General features: G+C 40.8%; 1 protein-coding gene and 1 long non-coding RNA gene across 3 annotated transcripts in view; one reads left to right on the forward strand and one right to left on the reverse strand.

Annotated features, from left to right (window-relative positions):
- PTN (pleiotrophin) overlaps window positions 1-25,474 on the forward strand; it is a 96,753-nt gene that overhangs the window by 23,464 nt on the left and 47,815 nt on the right. The gene's annotated exons all lie outside the window — the stretch shown is intronic.
- LOC113618055 (uncharacterized) lies at window positions 111-19,617 on the reverse strand. The gene is made up of 5 exons (XR_003431868.1): window positions 17,654-19,617; window positions 15,260-15,441; window positions 6,045-6,183; window positions 3,518-3,621; window positions 111-429 (listed from the first exon to the last, which is right to left on the reverse strand). It is a non-coding gene; the product is annotated as an uncharacterized LOC113618055 (long non-coding RNA).

Raw genomic sequence — 25,474 nt, forward strand, 5'->3', positions numbered from 1 at the left:
GGGAGGGAGACGCAAGAGGGAGGGGATATGGGGATATATGTATCTGTGTAGCTGATTCACTTTGTTATACAACAGAAACTAACACACCATTGTAAAGCAATTATACTCCAATAAAGTTGTTAAAAAAAAAAAAAAGAACTCATTTCTATGCTTTAAAGCCTCTGGAATTGCTGGAATTACTAGCAGGGCCAGCATGGGAAATGTGAGGTGCTGAAATTCTTGGTCCATTTCAAACCTTCATCTCCAGTGGGCTCTCTGCACTAGACTGCTTCTTGTGAAGAAAGGCTCAGGTCCATTTTATCCAGGAAATCTTCTTTAAACCTTCTGGCCAAGCTCAACATCCACTCCTTGAGCTTCTAGGGTACTTATTCACGTCAGCCCTTATTCGCAGGTCCTATGCCACTCAGTGTGTGTTGATGTGTCTTTTTTCTGCAAAGACAGGAAGGGACTCTGCCTATCTTTTTAAATATAGCACAGTACCCTGCAAGCCATCACTGCTTACATATTGAGTGTTCTACATATAATTATTGTACTGTATTTAATTAAGGTATTTTCTCAGTAAGGCCCTATAAAATCCAGAGACAGAAAGAAAAGACACACATGGCTATCTGTTACTGCATTTGTTGGTGTGGGACAGGAACAGTTTGAAGTTTCTGGTGGATGGAAAGGAAGTCAGTGAAGTTTCAAGGCCGACAGGATTTCCCAAAGTTGAGACTCCTGCGTATGTGGTCAGGAGTTTTGGGCCACCGGGATTGCCACACTGGGGACCTCTGGGATTCCTCTCGTACTCTTTACCCACATTTTCACACCCACTGCTCTGTTAGAAAGTTTAAAGAAGAAAGTATGATGCTGGAGGTACCTCGACGTTTATAAAATTCTTGATATTCAAACATATATGATATTCTCCATGACCACACGGGAAGAAATCTAAAAATCACATTCTGATCCCTGAGCTGAGGATACCGGAGGCCAGGATGGCGAAAGCACTTGAGATCCGACGGCCAGTACGAGGAGGAGAGCACCCAGAGCCTGCATCCACATCCCCAGCCCTCTGCTCTCTCCCCACTCACCCAGAGCTTCTTTTCATTGAGCCTGACATCCTAAGTGATGGATTCGCTAACATAGTCTCAGAAAAGCTCTAGGGGACTGATGTGATGTCTGATTAAGATTGCCATGCATGTGTGGAAATAAGAAAGAGAGAGAGGGAGACAGAGAGAGAGAGACCACCAACCTGAGAGGAACCCCATGTCCCACAGAGAGGCGGGCTTGGAGACAGACAAAGCAGTTAATTGGGAGCAGTTCCACTAAGGGGCCTGGGAAACTTGTGCCCAGAGGGGCGGCTGTGACCCATTTGGCACACAGGCAGTGCTGGCCTTGCATATTCCAGCATCCTCCATGGCCACACACCTGGGTTACCTCACGAGTGCAGCCGCGTCCTTAGAGATTTACGATGTTTACCAAATCTGGCAGCTGGCTAATTTGTAGGAACGGTGATCCTTTGGGAACCCACTCTGAGACCCCACGCCCCCCCATAGGGCTTTAGTCCCCCGGCTTATTGTTCTTGAATTGCCAGCCAGTTTCTACAGCAAAGTGCTTTCCACTCTCTTTTGGGCCCTCGTGACCCTTTGGTATCTGCCATTGGTCATTTTGGAAATCAGCTCCCTCCTGTTTGAAAGACGTGAGACCTCTCTTATTAACGTGAGGTGACCTTGGCCTGTCGTTATAAAGTTTTCTTCCATGCGGTCACTTGACATATGTAGTTATGGAAAGTGCCTCACTCTGAATTTCTCAGGAACGTGACTTGTTTGTCCTGCCAAGGGATTTTCTTATGTTATTTGAGTTCCCTCCTTCCTACGAAGGGCCCTCCGGATGGAAATTCCAGGGGTGGAAATGAAAGCAGAGGGTAAGCTCCTTGCTCCCAGGGTGCACAGTGAGTGAGTGGGGAGACTGAGATGTGAACCCAGGCAGTCTGAGTTCAGCGCCTTGACAATTTTAATTTCTGCCAAGTCTCCAGTGATACGATGCTGCTGGTCAGAGACTGCAGTTTAAGAACAAGGTACGTTAGACATGAAGAATCTCAGAATCAGGTACCTTTAGAATAAGAAGGATCTTGAGAGATTATCCTATTGAGAGGTTTACTGACTGTGTTCAGTAGAGCCTTAGGGCCCTGAAGAGGTACCTCAGAGTGGATACAGTGGGCAAGGGGAGGTCCCCCAGTTGGGTACAAAATATAATCAGAGCAGCTTATTTTTATATGTTTTATATATTAGAGTTTTATACATGGTTTTATTTGATAGGAGGTTTTTGCTACTCAAAACAAAAGTGGAACTAAACTACCAATCTAGTCCAATATTTTCTTTTCAATATGCAAATGCAGAAACAAAGGCAGAGACTTACTTAAGATCACAGAACGGCCTAACTGGGTCTTTCTGGTACGTCATGCTACCTCTCACACTATACAGTTGAGCTGCACATTTGTGCCAGACACTTATCTCTCAGCTCCAAACCTACCCTTCTACAGTCTACCCTGTGGTGCTGGAGTCGCGACCCTGCATACGCATTTCTGTTGTGCTAGTTGGCTCCAGGTTAGGCTGTCAGTAATGAGTATTAGAGGGAAATTCAGAGTAACTCAGGGGTGTAAGTGTCTGGGTTTTGTCTGAGTCCAGCTAGATTTCTCCTTTTCAAATATCAGGAACTCTACTTCCCAGTGTCCTGACTTGAACATTAGATACTGGTGAAGTTGTGACTTCAACATAGTTTGTAGTTCTGTAACACACACCATTAAATGTTGTGTTTGATTTTCAGAGATGTCAGCCCAGAGGTTACAAGAGATAAGAGATTCTTTAAGGGGTCCACATAACTTCTCTTTTGTGACTGATAAGAATTTAGACTTGAGCTTGCCACTTCTTTCTCTAATCCCTGCAGAGTACTCAGAAGAATCCAGCCCACACCACGGTCCTCACAGTTATCATGGCTGCCTCAGTGGTCAAGAACGTCAGCCATCTGGGCTCTCAAGGCACTTTCTTCAGTAGGCACTTTATCACAATCAACCACAGGGGTTCATCTGATTAACTGTGATGCCTTTGCACTGCATAATTACTAGCATCCTATTTTCCATTGGCATGGAGCCCATCACTGTGTTCAAACCTAAGGACACAACCACACCAATTCCTAAATACCATCTATGAGGCTCTGATTCCCTGTTTCATACCTGTCAATTTCTGTATCAATCAGGACCAGCCATGAGAAAAACCACACTGATTATTTTAACAGAGAGAATGAATGTAAATATTGGTTAACTATATATAAAGTTATTAACTATGTAACTGCAAATAAAACACTAAGGAATCATGAAGTATCCCAAAGCAGCATATAGAAGGATGGGTTTGGACCTAAGAGAACATAAAAATAGGTATAATGTATACTGCACATTCATGTATATATAATTTTCCTTGACTTCTAAGCCTATCAAATCTCCTGAGACTGAGTCTGTATTCTTATAGCGCTTTTTACTTACTACTACAATGCCACCTTTGCATTGTGCCACTAATATCTCTATACATGTGTGTCTTCTGTTCACAGTAGATTCCTCAGTGGTGACTCTCATCTCTGCTATATGCCCTAAAACATGGAACAAAGTAGGTCAATAAATATAGAAGAGAATAAAAAGTCATGATAATGTTGAACCTGCTTTAATTAATAGAGTACTCAGAGTAGACCCTATTCTAGAGAGTGGGCCTGTCTTGGGATTCTATCTTTAGGGTATCATATAGCCTTCTGAAAATTTTGGCTCTGTTGTATAGCTTAATGCTCTGCTTAAATGACTCCAAAATAGATATTTTCTTCTGCCTTCCTAATGTGATTTCTCAGCAGCTAAATTAAAGAGGCTGAATAATAAACCTACATCTATGCCAGTCCAGTAAGACCGTGCATGACGAGCACCCAATGCTAAGAAGAGGTTATGTTCCAAGAGGATATGAGTTCTTGTTGGGTTCCTAAGTGGATTAAATGAAGTTTCTTAATCCAAACAAACAGGATATCTGAGGTACACTAGATTTCAATCTTCTTGGAGACAGAGGCAAGATTTATACTTGCTTGTAAATTTTCAGAATAGTTCTGGCGTGTGAATTGAAATGAAAAATCTTAGTGAGAGTTTATTTCATCCTTTGACAGTCATGGAAGGGTTGGCTGAGAGCAGAATTTGACAAGGGCAAGAGTGAGTTTAGGCCAGTTTTAAAACAATTTTTTTTTAGTTGCAAACAACAAAATCCCATCTGGGTAGTTTAAGCAGTGAGAGATTGATTAAGGGGTAGAGATAGTTCCCACAATTTTTGAGAGAGCTGAGGAAATAGATTCTAGGTTGAACTCCTGGGAATGACTCTTAAAAACACACTGCAGATATGGGTCACTATAGGAGTTGCCTTCTTTGCCATAATCAAAAAACTAAGATTCGGGAAGCTGCTACTCAGGAATCACACCATTTCTGTCACAAACAGGAAGGAAGAGAATCAGGATCTCTGGCTAAACCACTAGGCAAATAACAGAGCTACTGTCTCCAGAATCAAGTTGTCCTGCCATAATCCTCACCCACAAACCAGATACCACACCCTTTACCTTTGTCCCCTCATGACTTAATTCCCAAAGTCTCTTATGAGTGCATTGGACTGGCAATTCCCTAAACCACTTGCAAAACAGCTCTAAGATGGACTGGGAAATATCATTTTCTTCCAAAAAATTGTTTGGTTTTGTTACTCTTTCTGCTTTTCATTTTCTGCTTCTTGGAAGAGGGTTGGGGTAGGTGTGGAACCAGACGACGCGTGATGTGCACTGGGAGATAGACAAGTCAGATGCCTCTTGAAGAAGTCTGTTTGGAGACCTAAGTGGGGAGTGAGGGGGACCAGGGGGATTACTGGCTTCAGCAGGATGAGTGAGGGATGATGGGTAACAAAAGGGAGAAAAAGAGAGAGTGTTACTAAAACACCAGTGGTAAAATACCTAGAAGCATTTTGTAACAATATCATAGTATAAATAGCATGGACCATAGTATAAAATTATTTCAGTGTTTTTATTATGCTCAATCTTTGATTTTTCATTTGATTCTCAGAACAATCTTGTGAGGTAGGTAAAAAGTAAGTGAATTAGTTTTAATATCAACTAATTCCTTTACTCCATAATTTATGTTTTACACACGTGTTTTACAGTAAGTTAGAGTATAACTCTACTTAAAGTTCAATATTTTAAAATTTTTATTAAAAAACAAATAGAATTTTCTAGCTCTCTTTTTACCTTATGTTTTTGTCTGCCCTTGGACCAGATTTTAAAAATCTCCCCTGTGTTAACAACTTCTATTTTTCATTAAATATGAGGGAGGGATGGGGAAGTAGTTAAAAAAATAAATAGCAACAATCTTTCAAAAGGTAGGTATTTAAACTGAATTTGAAAGGTGAGATAAAGAGTATGTCTCAGAAACTGTAGAGATTGCAGCGAAGCATCAGGCAAAGAAAGCGAACGGGCAGAACAAACCACCCAGACAAAATGTCAAGCCAGACAAAGTTTATCTTCAAGCATCTTCCACTTCTCATTTTAGTAGGCATCGCGCTGTCTGGGTTCCTGTCCCATTTACCCTTCACTCTTTCATTGGTAGAAAAGCAAGTAAAACTGTCCTAAGAAAAGTACACTGCAGAGACTCCTCAAAGAGAAATGGATGGATTTATTTGTCTGCCTCATTGCTGCACACCCTAATCTATATTCATTTTTCACTGTAGAATGATTAAAACTGTATAATTTTAAAATTGGCTTTGAAAACTACTGGCACCAAAATAGACAATAATTAATATCCTGTCCTTCAAACTGGAAAACATCACATTTCTCCCATGTTGCCAATGTCTGATAGTTTTAATAGATTTCTTACAGCTTCAGAATTGCCACCTGTATCTTAAAATCAGGTCTATCTACCTTTGTATGACATGGCTAATGGATGATATAAACCCATTTCCTTGGGCATCCCAACCACCCAGTTCACAGAGAAATTGTACCCAACTTACCCTCTTTGCTTTCAGATCCATTTCAATGTCTGTTTTAGATCCCATCCTCTTTATCTTTCAGTCCCAGCTTCATTGGGCCATTTGAATTAACAGAAAAAGTCATCCTCTCAGGTTTAGAGGTAACAGTTTCCACTTGAGCCTGTTAGGTAGCAAAATATCAATCTCAGACAGTTCAGGGAAATCCAGTAAATTCAGAGTTAGCCAGTTGATTCAAACCTTGTTCTTCCCTAATCTCTATAGTTCCTAGAATAGTGTCTCAGTTCCATGGAACTTGGGGAATGTCCTAGAGAGAGATGGCGAGATGGAGTCTGGGTGAGGAGCATCTTATCCTTGGTTATTCTGTTTTCTGCAAAGATTTTAATCTTCGCTTATCTTAGGATATAAACTGTGATCATGACCAGATCACCCCAGTGAAGTCCCTTTTGTGATATCTTCAACAAAAATTTGCCTTACTAAGCTCTGAACCCCAAACTCATCAGCAGTTTGGCATAACTTACCATGGAAAGGAAATAAGGCAATTGGTTAATCCTTTTAGTGGTTTCAATAGGTTTTGGTCAATTGATTTGAGAATCTGATCACCACTGGTAGGATGTATGACTGTACATAAGAATGCATGTATTTCTATGAAGTAATGATGTGAAATAGAAGAATTAGTTCTGTGCTGATTTTTTTTTCCTACTGGTAAATCCAGTTTCCCTATATCCCTTCTTCATTTGAGTTGCTAGACAAAACCATAATGCAACCCTTAAGAGAGAACGCATATAGCAGATGATAGGAAAAGAGAACAAAACTTACGACTTTTGAATAGTAATCAATTTTGGGGCCTCCAAAGCCATGCGGGACTCAGGGGATAAAGGTTATAATGATAAACAATGAATTGGTTCAGTAAGAGATGGTTTTTCCTCCCCCTGCACGAAAGATTTTACAGGCTGTAAGAAAAGCAAGTCAGAGGGAGTAGGATTGCTAAGATCTAAGTAAGTCCTCAGTAGGGATTTTGTAACTCTTCCCTTTGGGAAAAGAGGACAGAAAAAATAGTCCTAGATAGTTTAGAGGTTCCATGAACAGGTGAAGCTGTTTCTCACTTATGAAGAACAGAGCAAATCTTACATATATACATATATTAAGTATGTATACATTTTATATTGTGTTTGTTTGTATTCAAATAAGAGAAACTTTTAGTAGAATCAGGATGTGACATGATAGAAAGACCATTGGCTTAGGTATCCTAAAATATGGGTCCTGGTTTCAGCTCCACCACAGTCATACTATGATTACATGATTTTGAACGAGACATTTCATCTCATCTCTCTTAGCCTCTTACCTCTGAAAACTAAAAGGAGAAAGACCAGATGGCCTCAATAATCTGTTTCATCTCTGGATAACTATGATTTTGACAATTTACGCCTGTATGTTTAGTCTGAGTTCTTAATCAGGCAAGAGTGAATTTTAATGCATTGGTCTGGTCAGAAATAAAAATTATAAAAAATGGATTGTTTGAAAAGAAAAATCAGTATGAGCAAGTCAGTTCTCCATCCAGTTAGAAGCATTCTTTAAAATATTTAAGTGGCCTTTCCATTCATACATTTCTGTAATGATTTATTCTAACAGACATATATTGAGTAATTTCCAGGTACCAGGTTTGGGAATCCTGGTACCTTTCCTGTCCTGCCCTAAAAAGGAATTTACATTGTCAGGAATTAAAGAGCTCTCAGATGCTGTACTTCAGCGGATCCAGCAGGATGTAGTATCAGTGAGTTGGGACAGGAAAAGGAATGAACTTACATGGAAGCTAAGACTAACCATAGGGAAATGTCAACATCCACCAAAGCCCAAACTTTAACTCTTATGTTCAAAGTAACTGACATTCCACCATTGATAGCTGGTGAATTTTAGCCGTTCCCCTGAGTATTGACTACTTGTGGCATGTGCAACATCATAGACCAAATGGTGCTAGTGTACATCAATCCAGTTATTTTCATATGAGGAGTCTGAAACCTTGAAAAGTGAAGTGATTGTCCAAGACTGCATGTTCGCAAGTGGTAAAGCCAGAACTAAACGTCTACATCCCTGTTTCTTACTGCTATGATTTTCCCCACCTTATTTAGCTCTGTTACTTGAACAATGGCTTTTTATCATGGCATCCTAACACAAATGTGACCTTCTGAAAACAAAAGTCAGCTATTATTTTGAGGATGAATTTAGATATCTGAACATCTCAGGAGTTGTCACATTTAGCGATGCAAAGTAAAGTACATACTAGCAAGGAGGTAAATCAATTCAGAGTACATTTCCAAATCTGCTGGAAGATGAAAACTCAGCTATTTTTGTTATCCTTGGTCCAGATTTTTCTGTTTCTATAAAAAAATTGTGAGTTAAGCTGTATAACCATTGGTTTTGGCATTTTTTCAAAGGGTTTCTTTCATTTTGCAGAAGACCTCATTTATTCCTAGCTCTCCCTGCTCCCAGGGGGTTGGAAACTCAGCCAGGCATCTGATTTATATAATTAGCCTTTCGTGAGTATGGATGGCCTCTCACTCCAGCATGGAGTGAGGTGAATTTGAGGAAAAACACTCTTCCTTTATCCTCCTCCTTACCCTCCCTCCCATTCTAGTACTCATTTGTAACTCGAATTACCAGGGAAAGCAATGATTCTACAATCCATTTTGATCTCACCCCATCAGAGCTTTCAGCCAGAAAGACTTAGAAGCCGTCAATTTCATAATAATGAGTGTATAATGATGGTCCCCTTGGTACTGCTCTCACCCAAATCCCCATTTAGAGACGGTGACTGGAAGGACAAAGGCTAGTGTTTCAGGAAGGGCAGATTTAGGGTAGATCAGCCATGGAAATCAGCATTGGCTCACATGTCCAGGACCTAATGAGAATCTGGCAGAGGCCCAAAAGGAGCTGAATCCACTCTGCCTCTGCATTCTAGTCCCCATTTCAGGGCTTTTCATGAGAAGCTGTGGAATTGTAAAGGAGGAGGTAAGGGAGCCATGCAGGGAGGGGGTCTTCCCAAGAGTATTAGCAGCAGGTTAGTCTCTGTCTTGCTTAGAACACTGACAATAGAGCCTCTGATTGTTTCTTCTATGAGAGATTCTTCCACACTCATCTCTAGTCTTATTTTGTGTGAGATGTTCAAGGGCCTTGCCCTTGACAGTGGGAAGTATGCATGTTTGAAGTTCACGAGATTTCCACTCGATGATTTGAGCTTGTGTGAATTTGCCAGTGTTACTATCGGCCTCATCTTTATTCTTCCCCAATCACAATACATCACCTCCTTCAAGTGTATTCCTTCAAGTGTATTCTTATGCTCAAAACCTAAGTGCTAGAAAATGTAGATGGTCAGAAAAGTATCATTGACAGATGGGAAAACTAGGGAACATGCAACATTTAGGACTAATGCCAAATTTTCTGGGAAAATGGTTTTAGATTTCTATTTGAAAGTAGCTGGAATATGTCAGCAAGTAGGGGACTTTGCTTCCTGCAAATACAATTCTTATCAAGCTACAGGGGTGCAGGTGATGTCCCATAGGTGGGAAAGAAATGGATCACAAGGTGGCAGAAACATTTTCTTGCCCTAACTTTTTTTTATCTGGATTCATGTGGCGTTGCCTTGGATTCACATAAAAAGAAAACTTTTTACTTTGGAGTGCTAATCTCAGAGATGGCACTCATGGAAAAAACCAAACGGGTGTTCAGATAGATGATTAATAAATTATTAAATGTTTACATCTTGTGAGGGAGGAGGAAATATGGTGAATGCTGCAGAATCACTGAACTCTATCTAGTTTTGATCTGAATTTAATGCTGTTTTTTCTTCACACCTAACATTCTTAGATTGAGAGGAAATACTCTTTGTTTTCTGGCCTCTGTGCTGTTACCACATTGGTTGACTGTGAGGCCATTGGCCAGTCGGAGTTGGGCCACTTTCTTAGGTTGCAGTTTGATCTTGGGGACGTCAGATTGCTCAGCCAGGATAGTTGAAATAAAGATTGACTCTGTGTGTGACAAATAATATACCTGCTGTCACTTGCTTTCTGACACATAAAAACATTTCCTCTGGATGAGGGTCGATTTTAGGGTCTCAGTTCTCAACTCTGTGAGCAGGTGTCCCAGCTGCTGTATCTCCCGGCTCCCAACGGTGCCATCAAGATATTTAAAGAAAGAACAATCCCAGAGGCTCAGGCCTTCTCCCTTTGGTTCTCCTTTAGCTGCATTCATATTTTAAGAAGGTGTGACACAAGTAAAAGGTGTTCTTTTTTTTTTTTTAAATAAATTTATTTATTTATTTTTGGCTGCGTTGGGTCTTTGTTGCTGTGCGCGGGCTTTCTCTAGTTGTGGCGAGCGGGGGCTACTCTTCCTTGGGATGTGCGGGCTTCTCACTGTGGTGGCTTCTCTCGTTGCAGAGCACGGGCTCTAGACGCACAGGCTTCAGTAGTTGTGGCACGTGGGCTCAGTAGTTGTGGCTCGCGGGCTTAGTTGCTCCGCGGCATGTGGGGTCTTCCTGGACCAGGGCTCGAGCCCGTGTCCCCTGCATTGGCAGGCGGATTCTTAACCACTGCGCCACCAGGGAAGGCCCTAGGCATTCATTTTTGAAACAGTTGGCCCCTTACAGCTAACTCAATTTGGGAAATGTGCAGTGCTGCTTTTCAGCCCCTAGGTTTTTATTTTCGTGAACTCACAACTTGCCCTCCAGGCCAGCTCCTTACTCCTCCCCTTTTCTTTCCTGGCAGTCCTCCTCCTTTGCCCTCTCTGCTTCTTAGCTTGCTTTTCAGCCAGTAGGGCTTTCTTCTTCATCTCCTGCTTATTGATGAATGACTTTCATTCATCTTTCTCTCTCTTTTTGGGGGGGCAGCGAAGGGGAGTGGGGTGGTCTATGAATAGCTATAGGCTCTGCCTGCTCCCATTTTTCCACTTGACTACTCAGTTCCATGGAGACAGAAAATGGAGGGGAGCAGCAGGGTAGGAGGCACCAGGGTCGGAGGTCAAGAGTGGCCACCTTTTGAATTAAAGCTTCTCATTTCCACTGCGGATAACATATTGTCGCCCAAAGTAACTATGCAAGTACTTGACTGTCAGAAGGCTCAAAGCAAAGGGAGAGAGGAGAAAAAGGGGGGAAAGATCAGAGAGAAGGGGAGGAATGCAAACCCTGGGGTCAGTTAACATGATTTGCAGTGTTTTTTGAGATCGTGTTTCGTGACTCCATGCAAGGGCCATTATGCTTTGTATCATTCTCAAGGGGTGGACCTGGAATATATTGTGCAGCCTGTATACAGATTACAGCCTTCCTACCTTGTAGACAGCTTTATTTAAAACTATTTAACTAGGTGGCAAACTATTGTGCAACATCAAAGCTTTTTTTGGTGGGAGGGGGTAATGCTACATGTTAAATTTATTCTTCCTTCCTAGAGACTTTGCAAGACTTTGCATTCAGCAGGCCCTTTGTTGGCCCTATTGGGCATTACATACGCCCTTAAGTTTATCTGTTTTAGTTTCTTAGTGACTGCCTCCTGGGTAAACTGCAAGGAATTCTGTAGCTGTAGATCAGTGAGTGATATTTGCTTGGTTTTTCACTCATACGTGCTGTTTTAACATCCCCCGAATATAATTGTGATGTGGAATGGATTAACAACAGGATGAAATTGTAATTTTCCCACTGAATTTTTAAGGGCTGGGTCTCCATTCTATTCATTTCATCTTTATGCACATAGTACTAACCTCAGCAGTATTCAGTAATTGTGTATGGAAAGAATGGATGTTAAACAAGGGGAATTTAAGAATTTTTTGTCATCTTAAGTACTTTTTACATGCTAGGCTATTACTTGGTTTATATCAAATGATCCTAACACAAATTGGGAGTCAGCCTAAGAGAAGTTTTCACGCGATTAGGCTTTACTTTTGTCTGGGGAAAGGCTTTCATTCTAATAATACAATAATAATCAGATGGAATCCTCAAAATATAACCATTCGACCTGAGTCTACGATAAAGGAAAAGGATGTCCATAGCACAGTCATTTTAAAGTCTGGCAACTCATCAGAATCACTTGGGAAACTTTAAAATTCTTCCTGGGCTTTATAACTGATGATTCTGGTGTGCGACTTGTTTCATAAACTACTATCACAGTGCAGGGAAAGTAAAGAAGGAATAAGTTGTGCAAATAAACTCTTCAATCTGAAGCACTTAGTAGAATTCAGAGCCATATACAACAAAATTCCATTATAAAAACAACAAAAAACTACAAAGAGAGTGTTACGAAACGAAGCTATTTCCATGTCTCATGCAGCTGGCCCATAGAAACAGTGCCTTATTGATATGATTACAATAAATACTATACAATGAATAAACATGAACATCAAGTGCTTTCTCTCTGAAGCCATATAAGTAATAGCTATTGTTTCATGAAGGAACTAAATCACGTACAGTTTACGTTGAGGGTGGGGAGAGCAGAGCAGAACTGATATACTTTTTGAGTTATTTTGAGATATTTATGCATCTGTGCCCTATCATTAAATAGCACATGCTATATACTCCAACCACCTATCAAGAAAATAAAATGAGATAATTCAAGTGGAAATGGCTTAAAATTATAAAAGCACCAAGTAAGTGTAAGGTGGAGTCCACTATTACATTCTGCCTAACAAAATTTCATGTCAAGGACAGCAACCACAATATTGAATACCTTGTGAAATTCCTTATCAAAAATGTCAACCTGGAGCTCACACCCAGAAGTGATTTGAGGGAGAGTGCGCTGATGGTCCATAGAACTTCTTGTGATATTTGGCATTGTTGCTGGTAAATTCAACTTCCTTTTCCATTTTTGATTTCCATTCTTCTTTGCTTTATCTAGTCTATTCTGAATTTTTTTTCCACTGAATTTCACCTGATGGCCAGAACTGTCTATTTTCATTTTAAAAGCAACCTAATTCGGGGCTTCCCTGGTGGCGCAGTGGTTGAGAATCTGCTTGCCAATGCAGGGGACACGGGTTCATGCCCTGGTCCGGGAAGATCCCATATGCCGCGGAGCAACTAAGCCTGCGAGCCACAACTACTGAGCCTGCGCGTCTGGAGCCTGTGCTCCGCAACGGGAGAGGCCGCGACAGTGAGAGGCCCGCGCACCACGATGAAGAGTGGCCCCCGCTTGCCGCAACTGGAGAAAGCTCTCGCACAGAAACGAAGACCCAACACAGCCAAAAATAAATAAACAAATTAATTAATTTAAAAAAAAGGCCACCAAATTCTTCTTTTTACCATTAGTTAAACATCGTGTTGCAATACCAACAACACTTGGGCCGTTCGGTAACTAAGGGCCAGCAGACATGGTATGTGGCCTCTGCTTTGTTTCTTACTAGCTGTGTCAAACTTCTTCATGGCATTTAGCTTCTCTGAGGACCTGGTTTCACCTCTGGAGTATGGGGATAATACAGATTGCCCCACTTGCTTCACAAAATGGTTGGGATCAAATAAGAAAATCTGCACAATATTCTAAGTAAATCATAAATTACTGAATAAATGTAGGGACCTTTTAGGCTTTACTTTCTTTATTATATTGACTTTTCTTAAAAAAAATTTTTTTTAGTTTTTTAATTTTTTGGGCTGCACTGCACAGCATGTGGGATCTTAGTTCCCTGATCAGGGATGGAACCCGAGGCCCCTGCAGTGGAAGTGCGGAGTCTTAACCGCCAGACCACCAGGGAAGTCCCTGTATTGACTTCTCTTAAATCTCTGTATAATTTTTATTTTACACAAAAATAATGTTTATAATATTTACTTCTAAAAAGAATGCCTTTAAGATGTGTTATTTGAAAACCCAAGAAATAACAAAAACAAGAAATTACTAGAACTTTTAAGGGACATATATTAACGTTGTGATTCTTATCCTGGATTTTTGATGACCAAGAGTAAAGCATTCTGGGTTACCTCTACTTTGTTAGGTCTTGATCTTCAAATGTTAAGATATATTTTAAAATTACAATGTAAAGTAAAAAACATGTAGCGCTCAAAGAAAAAGAAAATAGTTTTCATGTTTGCTTGTTTTAATCTGAGTTCCCAGAATTCTGCTTATTCTGCACCTGTCAGGGAGCTCATTGGTACTTTTCCATGAGAATCCAAAATTTAAACTTCTGTTACGCATGGAGTTCTGCACTGAGTAGGCGTGTTATACATTTCTGTTGACTTTACATACATAAGCCTCAGCCATTCTTGGCCTCCTTCAGAGAAACTTGGGGCCCTTCTATTTATTACTTATCTGAATTGACCAAGAGGCTCACTCTTCCTCCCTCTTTTTAAGCATCCAGTCCAATCGTTAAGTGAGCTGGTTCACCTCCAGTACTGTGACAACCCTCACTGCTCTCTCTCCTGGTGGATTTGTGGACATTTATAGTGAAGGTCCTGTAAACAGCCTGCCGCATCCCCCGTCTTCTGTGTTTTTTATACCATCCATGGGTTCCTCACTGTAACTTAGGGCTCTCCCCTCCCTGCTTTCCTTACCATGTCAGTCTTTAACTGCAGGAGTGCTTTACTTTCACATGTCAACTCTATTTCCCAACTTGCCGTGGTTCATTTCTCTCTCTGACGCATTTTGCAAATCTTTAGGGTATTGTTTAGGAAACTCTAGTTATATAAGGGTGTTGATTGCAGAAGCCACGTTTTTAGCATATACAGTACAAGATCTTTTACACTTTTTCTCTCTAGAACCTCAGCCTGTCTCCTTTGGAAATATCCAAAACATCCTTGAAGAGCCTATTTCCACAACATTAAAAATGGGGAACAAGTGAGAATTCAGTTTAAGGTACAGGTGGAAGGATTAAATTATAAAAGGGCTAATCTCTAACAACATGGCAGGAATACGTTAGACAAATTTTGTACTATATTCAGAGTAGGATTTTGGAAATGGAACCTTTAGGCAAAGTAGTGCTCAGGAATTGGAGTTATGATCCCCTGGGGTTGAACTGATGAATTCAGGAAAAAATGAAAGCCCCATGAAGATAATCTGAGACACAGAGAAGATCAGCCTTCATGCTCTTACTGCAGCACCCTTCTCCAAAGCCCCATAGTCCTTCTTTATCAGTCAGGAGACCCACTGTGGTGAGCAGGCCTCCCAGGCCCTAGTGTCTCCTTGTCTCTGCCATCAGAGCATCTAATGCTGATGCCTGCTCATCCCTTCCAGGGTCCACCAGGCTTTACTGTCTCTGAAACACCTTCCCTAACTTACCCCAGCTCCCAAGAAGAGTGAGATCCTTGCTTGTCTGTTTCCATAATGCTCTGATATTCTATCATTGCTGGCTTATTTGTCAGTTTCTTCTATCAGGTTGTGGTCTCCTTGAGGGCAGGTACCGTGCTGTGTTTTGCTCTCAGTCTCTGTTCTCTAGCACCATAGCCAATACCTACAAAATGCTTAATAAATATTAATGAAAATAAATGCATGAAGACATAAGGGAAAAATTGTTGAGCACATTTAAAATAGCTGATGCATTTTTATGTTTCTCAAATTATCCTTCTGGGATCAACCACCTCTGCCTTAGGTCCTATGGCCACCCTGATGGTCACAAAGTTCTAAGTCAAATGGCATAAAAGATATAAAAGTGTTTAAATAGTGAATTTTAATGCAATACTAATGTTCTATCTATCTATCATCTATCAAGAAAGAAAGAAGATTCAAATTTTAAAGAGAGAAGAGGTGACATTGCTACCTCAGAGGGGGATAGGCCTTTGGTCCGCACTCTGCCTCCACTACAAGGTTTAGGGTAAAAGGGCATGGGTGCTCCATGAAAGGATTAACCCCCATGAAGGGGATTTTGGAGGCTTCGGCTCCTATGGTAGAATTTGGGACTTCTCTGCCTTTTAAGTAAAGAGTACCTTTTACTTGGGGTCCCCTATGATTTTAGGGTCAGGACAGGGTCTCTGGCAAAAGAGTCAGAAGTTTAGTTCTTTAAGGCTGATTCTCAAGCGGAGAAGTTAGAATTAGAAGGGCTGTGTTTCTTGATATCTATCCTCTCACGAGGGCAGAAACAGGGATGAGGAGTCAGGGCAGATTCCCTGTCCAAGGTCAAAGGTTGTACATTTGATGGGAGTGTGTCTTTCACACCAGAGCATGATTTTTAGTTGTATTAATGTCTGCCTGCTCTTTGGAGATGACTGCCCACCGTATTTGTGGTCTGGTCGGGAGGCTTCTTTTTGCCATGCTTGGTGCTATTCTGTGTCCCTCAGAGGCCTCTCCAAGGTGCAGGCCAAGATGCACTTTGCACTGGCTGGTACAGCACCTCCTAGTTAGCACCCTAGCTCTTTTCCTTATGACTTGATCTTTTTAAAACTCAGTATTCTCATTTGTACAGTGGGGTTAACAGTGATGGCTAGTGGGCTTATAGTGAAGAGTAATTGAGATAAGAGCATACAAAGCATTTAGTATTGTGCCCAGAACCCAAAAAGAAAGAAAAACAACAACAACAACAACAATAAATAACGGTTAGTGTTAAGTATTACAGGTAGAAGTAGTCCATTCTAGGCACTGGGATGCCTGAATAAAGTGACCCCCAGGGGCTATCAAAGGTTGGACGTGAGGCTAGACATACTGTCCATGAATAGCATTCTGGCTGTGAACGCCCCCATCAAGTAGCATGGACCCACAGAGGAGGCATATAGGAAGGCTCAGTGCAATTCTGTATTAAATGCCAAGGGGCAGTGAACATTCTCTTTGCTCTTAGTACTTCATAAGACACCCTCTAGAGTTCTCCATTTGTTCCCCATTAGTCACAGGCTCACCAAGTCTCCCCTGGAACTGATCCCACAATGAATCTAGAAAAGAGCAAGAGCTCTATATTGCCAGTGGCTCGCGGCTCTTAACCAGGCCTGAAACTGAGCCATGTCTCTAAATCCCTGGATGTATTACAGATCTTGCTTCATTTCTTTGCTCACAAGCTAAGTTCTGGATAAGAAACCAAAACAGAGTTAGGTCTTTTGAAATTCCTGGCAGTGAACCCTAACCCCTGCAGAGAGGTGGTGCCCATGAGCAAAGTGGGTTTAAAGGGTTGGATGCTTCCTGCTATTCTGGGCAGGAAGGCAGGAAATGGTCCTGATTTACAATAATTATGGGCAACAGGGCCAGGAATAAAGCAGGGATTCTATGAAAACAAGCTGTTCTCAACACGGTATGCTGAGCCCCCAAGAATCTTGACTGGGTCTCACAGTGTCTCAGTGGCCAGCCACCCAGTGGCCATGTATTTATTAGGCCATGTATTTATTAACATGAATTATAATAAGAGGTTGATAGCTCTTTAATTAGCAACATTTTTATGTTAAAACCTACAGAAGGAGCAGAAAATTCGAAAAAGAAATTCACATGAAAGAATCTACCATATTAAATGACTAGGACACTTTCCTCTGTCTCGTGTCTACTCAGACTCAGAGCTTCTGGATAGCTCAGATCAATATCTGGCTAAGTCAGGAAAAAGAAAATCTAAAGCATATTTACTCAGCTAATGAATACAGAGTTTGGTATTAGCTCAATAAAAATTTAATCAAAATTTGGATTAACACAAATCTCAGGATTTTCAAAAACTCAATATTAGAGACAATAATGTTTTTATACCTAAGAATTATTTTTTTGTACCTTTCACGTTGCCCATGGGCCTATTTCTTGTTCATTCTTGCTCCTTAATCCTTGATTTAGGAATCTTATGTTGAACGTCTGTAGAATAGCTGCTTGTAACAGTTCTTTGCGGCCTGCAGTGTAAGCTACCTGTCGTGTGGACAATGGGAAATAGATTCAGAGCAAACTTGTGACAGGATAAGCGGGACGGAGAGGAAACACAGACACCTCCCCATCCCAGCCCACTATAGGAAAGCTTCTAGTCACCCAGTATCCTTTTGATCTAACTTATCAGCTCTTTGGGATACGTTCTATTCGTCCCTTCAGTTCCCCTCTCCAGTACTTTCTGTTCTGCTCCAAATACCAGCAGGCTGAACTTTCTAGGAAACACGAGCAGATTCCGTTGCCGTCTGGCTTTTGGTTGGCTTTGCTCACTGCAGGCACAGTCAGGAGATCAGGGAGGAGGAAAAAAGGGGTCTCGGCTGTTTCCTGAGTTTGCAGAGGTTGGTCCTCTTTGGCTGTGGTCTCCTACAGTTTGAGCTTTCTTGAGGTCCTGACAATGATTCCTTCCACTTCCCACCTCAGATGGAAAGGGGGTGGCACCTTCTTGTTGCTCACCTCAGGAGGTTTCAACACCTCCCCTTGGTTTCACTTAACTCCTCTCGCATCATTGTAAATAACGCAGTCGTTACACTCTCCTCAGTGAATGCACGGTGAGTGTCCCATCTGCTTTCTGTGAGGCCCCTCTCTGTGCCACTACATGAAACTTCCATTCCATTCAGACGGGTTTACTCACTGTATCTTAAACATCCTCTGTGGCTTTTCCACCTCCATGTGGGTGAAGTCCCACACCCCTTCATACCACAAAGTCAAACTTAAGCCAAACTTAACCATGCTCACCTGACTAGCTGCTCTAGAGGAAAGTGGTGGTACAGGTTCTTTGGGAAAAAAAGATCATGTATTATTTTACCACAATGCCTTATTAAAAAAAATATTATTCGACACTATTATCTAGCCCTGTCTTAAGGAAGCTTCTCTGGGCAAAGTTCATTTTCTTCAGTTCTCTAAATTTCCCCATGATGTCAGCCTCTTTGTCATGCGCACTGGAAGATGCATTTACTGGTTAAAATTCGCTCTGACTTGGGATGCTTTTTGAATTGTTTGTGCAGTCAAGTAAGCATGAAACAGCTCCACATCCACACGGTGACAAGCTTCCCAGACTACAGCAAGCACAACCGAACTAGGACTTCTGAGACCATCGGATCTGCCTTGATTTTCAGGGTCTGATGGAGACCAGGAATGTTGGGACCAGCTCACATACCTAGAGAAATAATCGTGTCTCTGTGTCTCACTGGTGTGCAATTATGGGCTAAGTGGTGTGGTGCCTGGTGTTGCTAAGCCAGAAGTTGTACAAAGTGCCCTCTGTTTCAACAAGCTTCAACTTAGGCGTGTGAAATCAGAAACCTACCGCCCACCTTTTGCTACTGCAGAAATACTCAAATGATTGGCTACGGTATACAGAGGGTGAGTTTGCTGTTGCTGTTTTGAATCAGTAGCATGTATAAGAAAATGTTCATGGGAAAAACAAGTAATATCAAAGTGATCTCTTGGCATCAGGCAATGGAGATGTGAGCTCCAAAACCAAATTGCCCCTACCCTTCTATAATACGTGCCTCCTCTAGGAGTCCCTACTCCTGTAACTCACATCTTCCTTTGCCAATTTTACTATTTAAACATTTGTGTTTTAATATTTCTATTTGAGTTTTTTCTGGTTTTGGAATATCCCCAGAATTAGGGTATTTTAATCTTCTACATCTCAAAAGTTTTCTTGATCGCTTATGGAAGAATTTTATTATGATCATTATTATAAATGATGATAATGACAAAATGGCTTACAGTTTATCAGGTGGCTTTGTATGCATATATTTATCTCACTTAGTACAATTCTATCTGAACTAGAGAAAACAGATTTTTTTTTAACATCTTTATTGGAGTATAATTGCTTTATAGTGGTGTGTCAGTTTCTGCTTTATAACAAAGTGAACCAGCTATACATATACATCCCCATATCTCATCCCTCTTGCATCTCCCTCCCACCTTCCCTATCCTACCCCTCTAGGTGGTCACAAACCACTAAGCTGATCTCCCTGTGCTATGTGGCTGTTTCCCGCTAGCTATCTGTTTTATGTTTGGTAGTGTATATATATCCATGCCACTCTCTCACTTCGTCCCAGTTTACCCTACCCCTCCCCGTGTCCTCAAGTCCATTCTCTACATCTGCGTCTTTATCCTGTCCTGCCCCAAGGTTCTTCATAACCATTATTATTTTTATTTTTTAGATTCCATATATATGTGTTAGCATACAGTATTTCTTTTTCTCTTTCTGACTTACTTCACTCTGCATGACAGACTTTAGGTCAATCCACCACACTACAAATAACACTACAAATAATGTTTCTTTTCATGGCTGAGTAATATTCCATTGTATATATGTGCCACATCTTCTTTATCCATTCATCTGTTGATGGACACTTAGGTTGCTTCCAGATCCTGGCTATTGTAAATAGAGCTGCAGTGAACATTGTGGTACATACTCTTTTTGAATTATGGTTTTTCTCAGGGTATATGCCCAGTAGTGGGATTGCTGGGTCGTATGGTAGTTCTATTTTTAGTTTTTTAAGGAACTTCCATACTGTTCTCCATAGTGGCTGTATCAATTTACATTCCCACCAACAGTGCAAGTGGGTTACCTTTTCTCCACACCCTCACCAGCATTTATTGTTTGTAGATTTTTTGATGATGGCCATTCTGACCTGTGTGAGGTGATACCTCATTGTAGTTTTGATTTGCATTTCTCTAATGATTAGTGATGTTGAGAATCCTTTCATGTGTTTGTTGGCAATCTGTATATCTTCTTTGGAGAAATGTCTATTTAGGTCTTCTGTCCAGTTTTGGATTGGGTTGTTTTTTTTTTGATATTGAGCTGCATGAGCTGCTTGTAAATTTTGGAGATTAATCCATTGTCAGTTGCTTCATTTGCAAATATTTTCTCCCATTCTGAGGGTTGTCTTTTCATCTTGTTTCTGGTTTCCTTTGCTGTGCAAAAGCTTTTAAGTTAGGTCCCATTTGTTTATTTTTGTTTTTATTTACCTTTCTCTAGCAGGTAGGTCAAAAAGGATCTTGCTGTGATTTATGTTATAGAGTGTTCTGCCTATGTTTTCCTCTCAGAGTTTGATAGTGTCTGGCCTTACATTTAGGTCTTTAATCCATTTTGAGTTTATTTATGTGTATGGTGTTAGGCAGTGTTCTAATTTCATTCTTTCACATGTAGCTGTCCAGTTTTCCCAGCACCACTTATTGAAGAGGCTGTCTTTTCTCCATTGTATACTCTTGCCTCCTTTATCAACATAAGGTGAGCATATGTGCGTGGGTTTATCTCTGGGCTTTCTATCCCGTTCTATTGATCTATATTTCTGTTTTTGTGCCTGTACCATATTGTTTTGATTACTATAGCTTTGTAGTATAGTCTGAAGTCTGGGAGCCTGATTCCTCCAGCTCTGCTTTTCTTTCTCAAGATTGCTTTGGCTATTCGGGATCTTTTTTGTTTCTATACAAATTGTGAAATTTTTTGCTCTAGTTCTGTGAAAAATGTCATTGATAGTTTGATAGGGATTGCACTGAATCTGTAGATTGCTTTGGGTAGTATAGTCATTTTCACAATGTTGATTCTTACAATCCAAGAACATGGTATATCTCTCCATCTGTTTGTATCATCTTTAATTTCTTTCATCAGTGTCTTATAGTTTTCTGCATGCAGGTCTTTTGTCTCCTTAGGTAGGTTTATTCCTAGGTATTTTACTCTTTTTGTTGCAATGGTAAATGGGAGTGTTTCCTTAATTTCTCTTTCAGATTTTTCATCATCAGTGTATAGGAATGCAAGAGATTTCTGTGCATTACTTTTGTATCGTGCTACTTTACCAAATTCACTCATTAGCTCTAGTAGTGTTCTGGTAGTATCTTTAGGATTCTCTGTGTATAGTATCATTCATCTGCAAACAGTGACAGCTTTACTTCTTTCTGATTTGGCTTCCTTTTATTTCTTTTACTTCTCTGATTGCTGTGGCTAAAACTTCCAAAACTATATTGAGTAATAGTGGTGAGAGTGGGCAACCTTGTCTTGTTCCTGATCTTAAAGGAAATGGTTTCAGTTTTTCATCATTGAGAACGATGTTGGCTGTGGGTTTGTCATACATGGCCTTTATTATGTTGAGGTAAGTTCCCTCTATGCCTACTTTCTGGAGGGTTTTTATCATAAATGGGTGTTGAATTTTGTCAAAAGCTTTTTCTGCATCTATTGAGATGATCATATGGTTTTGATCCTTCAGTTTGTTCATATGGTGTATCATGATTTGCCTATATTGAAAAATCCTTGCATTCCTGGAATAAACCCCACTTGATCATGGTGTATGATCGTTTTATGTGCTGTTGGATTCTGTTTGCTAGTATTTTGTTGAGGATTTTTGTATGTATGTTCATCAGTGATATTGGCCTGTAGTTTTCTTCTTTGTGACATCTTTGTCTGGTTTTGGTATCAGGGTGATTGTGGCCTCGTAGAATGAGCTTGGGAATGTTCCTCCCTCTGCTGTATTTTGGAAGAGTTTGAGAAGGGTAGGTGTTAGCTCTTCTGTAAATGTTTGATAGAATTCGCCTGTGAAGCCATCTGGTCCTGGGCTTTTGTTTGTTGAAAGATTTTTCATCACAGTCTCAATTTCAGTGCTTGTGATTGGTCTGTTTATATTTTTTATTTCTTCCTGTTTCAGTCTCAGAAGGTTGTGCTTTTCTAAGTATTTGTTGAGAACACATTATTTTTAAATTTATACCTAAAGAGGTGGAGATTCTGCAAGATCTCATGATTTGCTCTTGATTTTTCATTAAGTGAATAAGAACTCTGAGACCAGCAGAAATAAGGTTTTCTGATTAACAGCTACTGCCTTTCCATTGCATCTCGCTGCCTAGACATTTGAATTGTGTCCACTAATCACTCAAGGTACAAGTGATCCTCAAACAGAAAAGAAAAGAGAGAGAAGCTGAGGCAGCTTATTAGTGCCCTAGTTTGGTTCAAGTTCCTCCATCAGCTGTTCCACAGGTTTCTGCAGGGCATCTGGTGTGGCTATTTGCACTGGTGGAATGGAAAACAGCAGTACAGAGAAGTGCTGGCCAATACAAATAATATGAGAGCCAATATGTAATCTTAATATTTCTTGTAACCACATTAAAAAGTTAAGAGAGGGCTTCCCTGGTGGCGCAGTGGTTGAGAGTCCGCCTGCTGATGCAGGGGACGCGGGTTCGTGCCCCAGTCCGGGAGGATCCCACATGCTGCGGAGCTGCTGGCCCCGTAAGCCATGGCCGCTGAGCCTGTGCTCCGCAACGGGAGAGGCCACAACAGTGAGAGGCCCACGTACCGCAAAAAAAAAAAAAAGTTAAGAGAAACAGGTGAAATTAATTTTAATAATACATTTTATTAAACCTATACACGAAATACTACCATTTTACCGTATACTTGATATAAAATATGAATGAGATAGTTTTTATTCATTTTTTCATACTGTTTTTGAAATTCTGTGTGTAGTTTACACTTAACAGCCCCTTGTAATTCAGACTAGTCACATTTCAAACATTCATCTGGATGAGTGGCTATTTTATTGAACAGTGAGGCTCTAGAGCATTAAGAAATGGCACCTTTGCCAGTTGGCAGTTGAGATGTTCCCCTAGCACATATCCCTGTCCTTGACATTGCAGCAGGGCTACAGTCGTGTGTGTTTTGAGAATATCAGACGTACAGTCAGAGTATTCATGCAAAAGGCCAACCAATAAAGGAAGACAATTTTAAATAACATCTACTAGACTTTAAGCTCCATGAGGGCCAGGACTGAGCTTGTCTTATTCATTGCTCTATTTTTAATGACTAGTCCACTTGCCCAACTCTTGAATAAATGAATTACTGATAGAATGAATGAGAAAACTATATTTGAGATATTTTTACATTCCTTTTTGTTCATACTAAGTCTTCAAAGTCTGATGTATATTATACATTTATTGCACATCTCAATTCAGACCATTCACATTTTGTGTGCTCGGTAGCCGTGCATGGCTAGCGGCTATTGTATTAGACAGGATAGGTATAGATCATTGGGATATACCACTGACTCAGTCACCAACATCAATCACCAGATGTATGACCTACAGAAAGTTAATTTATTTCTGTTTTTTGTTTGCCAAACTCTCTGGAAGCATGAGTTCCAATTTAGAATTATGAATTGCCTTATAATAGAGGAAACAATAGCCAAGATATATGACATTCAAATCTAATCCTACACCTACTTGACCAAAACAATTACTATTACCTTCATGAGCAATCCAAGCAGTTTGGCGAATGGAAATGGGATACATTTTTATTTGCCTCCTCACCCTACCCAAGATGTACAAATACCACAAGGACACATAACTAGAAACACTGAGGAGAAGTTAACAACACAATAGATAATGGGCTTTTTAGTAACTGCAGCTTGGCCTGTTTTCTGGCGACTGGGGCAGATGGCAGAGAAACTTACCAACCGGCCAAACGCTCTTGGTGGGGCAAGAGATGTCCTGGTGGGGAGCAAGTGATCCTCATTTGGCTTCTGACTAGATACTTGACTGCCAAGCAAAGCAGCCAGAGATTAAAATTTTTCAAAAAAAGAACATAAATGTTCAGGACCAAGACTGTTGCACGTAATTCAACATAATGCAAAATTGTGCCCTGCACAGGGGTGCCCGTCCCAGGGGGAGAGTGAGTAGTAAAATGCACACCCATTGTGCCCTGCTGGGGGCTTGCGTTCAGCTGCAGGGAGAGAAGCATTGTTAAATGCAGCCCACTTTAGGACTTAAGCAGCCATGGTCAGCACTCAAACTATGGCTGGAAGGAAGAACTCCCTTTGGCTAAGCTATAAAAAAGTAACAACAAAAACTACAAAAAAAAAGAAAATCAGTTTGCAGCTAAATCCTAAAATGTGGAAGACTTTACATACCCAAAACTGGACTAAATATGAGTTGAGTATTATTTCTTTCTAGGAAATAAAATAAAAGGAAACAAAAAGCAACAAAACTGAGTACATACATGAGAACAGACTTGAGATATACTTGCAATGCTCTGTGAACTCTTTTTCCTTGGGTGGTATGCCAAAACTTCTCTTTTCCTTAAGTATTTTAAAGCACATCCTAGACATTTTATTATTTCATCTGAAATGCCAAGATTAAAGCTCTTTAAAAATTATACCCACAATACCGTTATCGCATCTAATAAAAATAACATTTAAGATTCACTGTTTTCCCTTTTCTTTTTTTTTTTTGCGGTACGCGGCGGGCCTCTCACTGTTGTGGCCTCTCCCGTTACGGAGCACAGGCTCCGGACGCGCAGGCTCAGCGGCCTTGGCTCACGGGCCCAGCCGCTCCGCGGCATGTGGGATCTTCCCGGACCAGGACACGAACCCGTGTCCCCTGCATCGGCAGGCGGACTCTCAACCACTGCGCCGCCAGGGAAGCCCTCCCTTTCTTAACATGATCTCTATTTCCATAATAAATCATTCAGTAGAAAAACTAAGGTCAGGACATCAGTTGCCGCCTTCATGGTGCTGTGCATTGTAGAATCATGCAAAGCTCCACTTCCCAAGATAACATATTTCTATCTTCCCTCAGCACCCCACACAACTAGTTCCACCCTTAATTACCAGCATTTCTAGTATGCTGGCCCATAAACTTTATCGATTGTATGATGCATGGCTTGTAAAGGTATTTAGGGCTGCT

The sequence above is a fragment of the Aethalodelphis obliquidens genome, unplaced genomic scaffold (assembly GCF_003676395.1).
Source record: "Aethalodelphis obliquidens isolate GAN/ISIS:26980383/991018 unplaced genomic scaffold, ASM367639v1 scaffold5, whole genome shotgun sequence".
Lineage (NCBI taxonomy): Eukaryota > Metazoa > Chordata > Mammalia > Artiodactyla > Delphinidae > Aethalodelphis > Aethalodelphis obliquidens.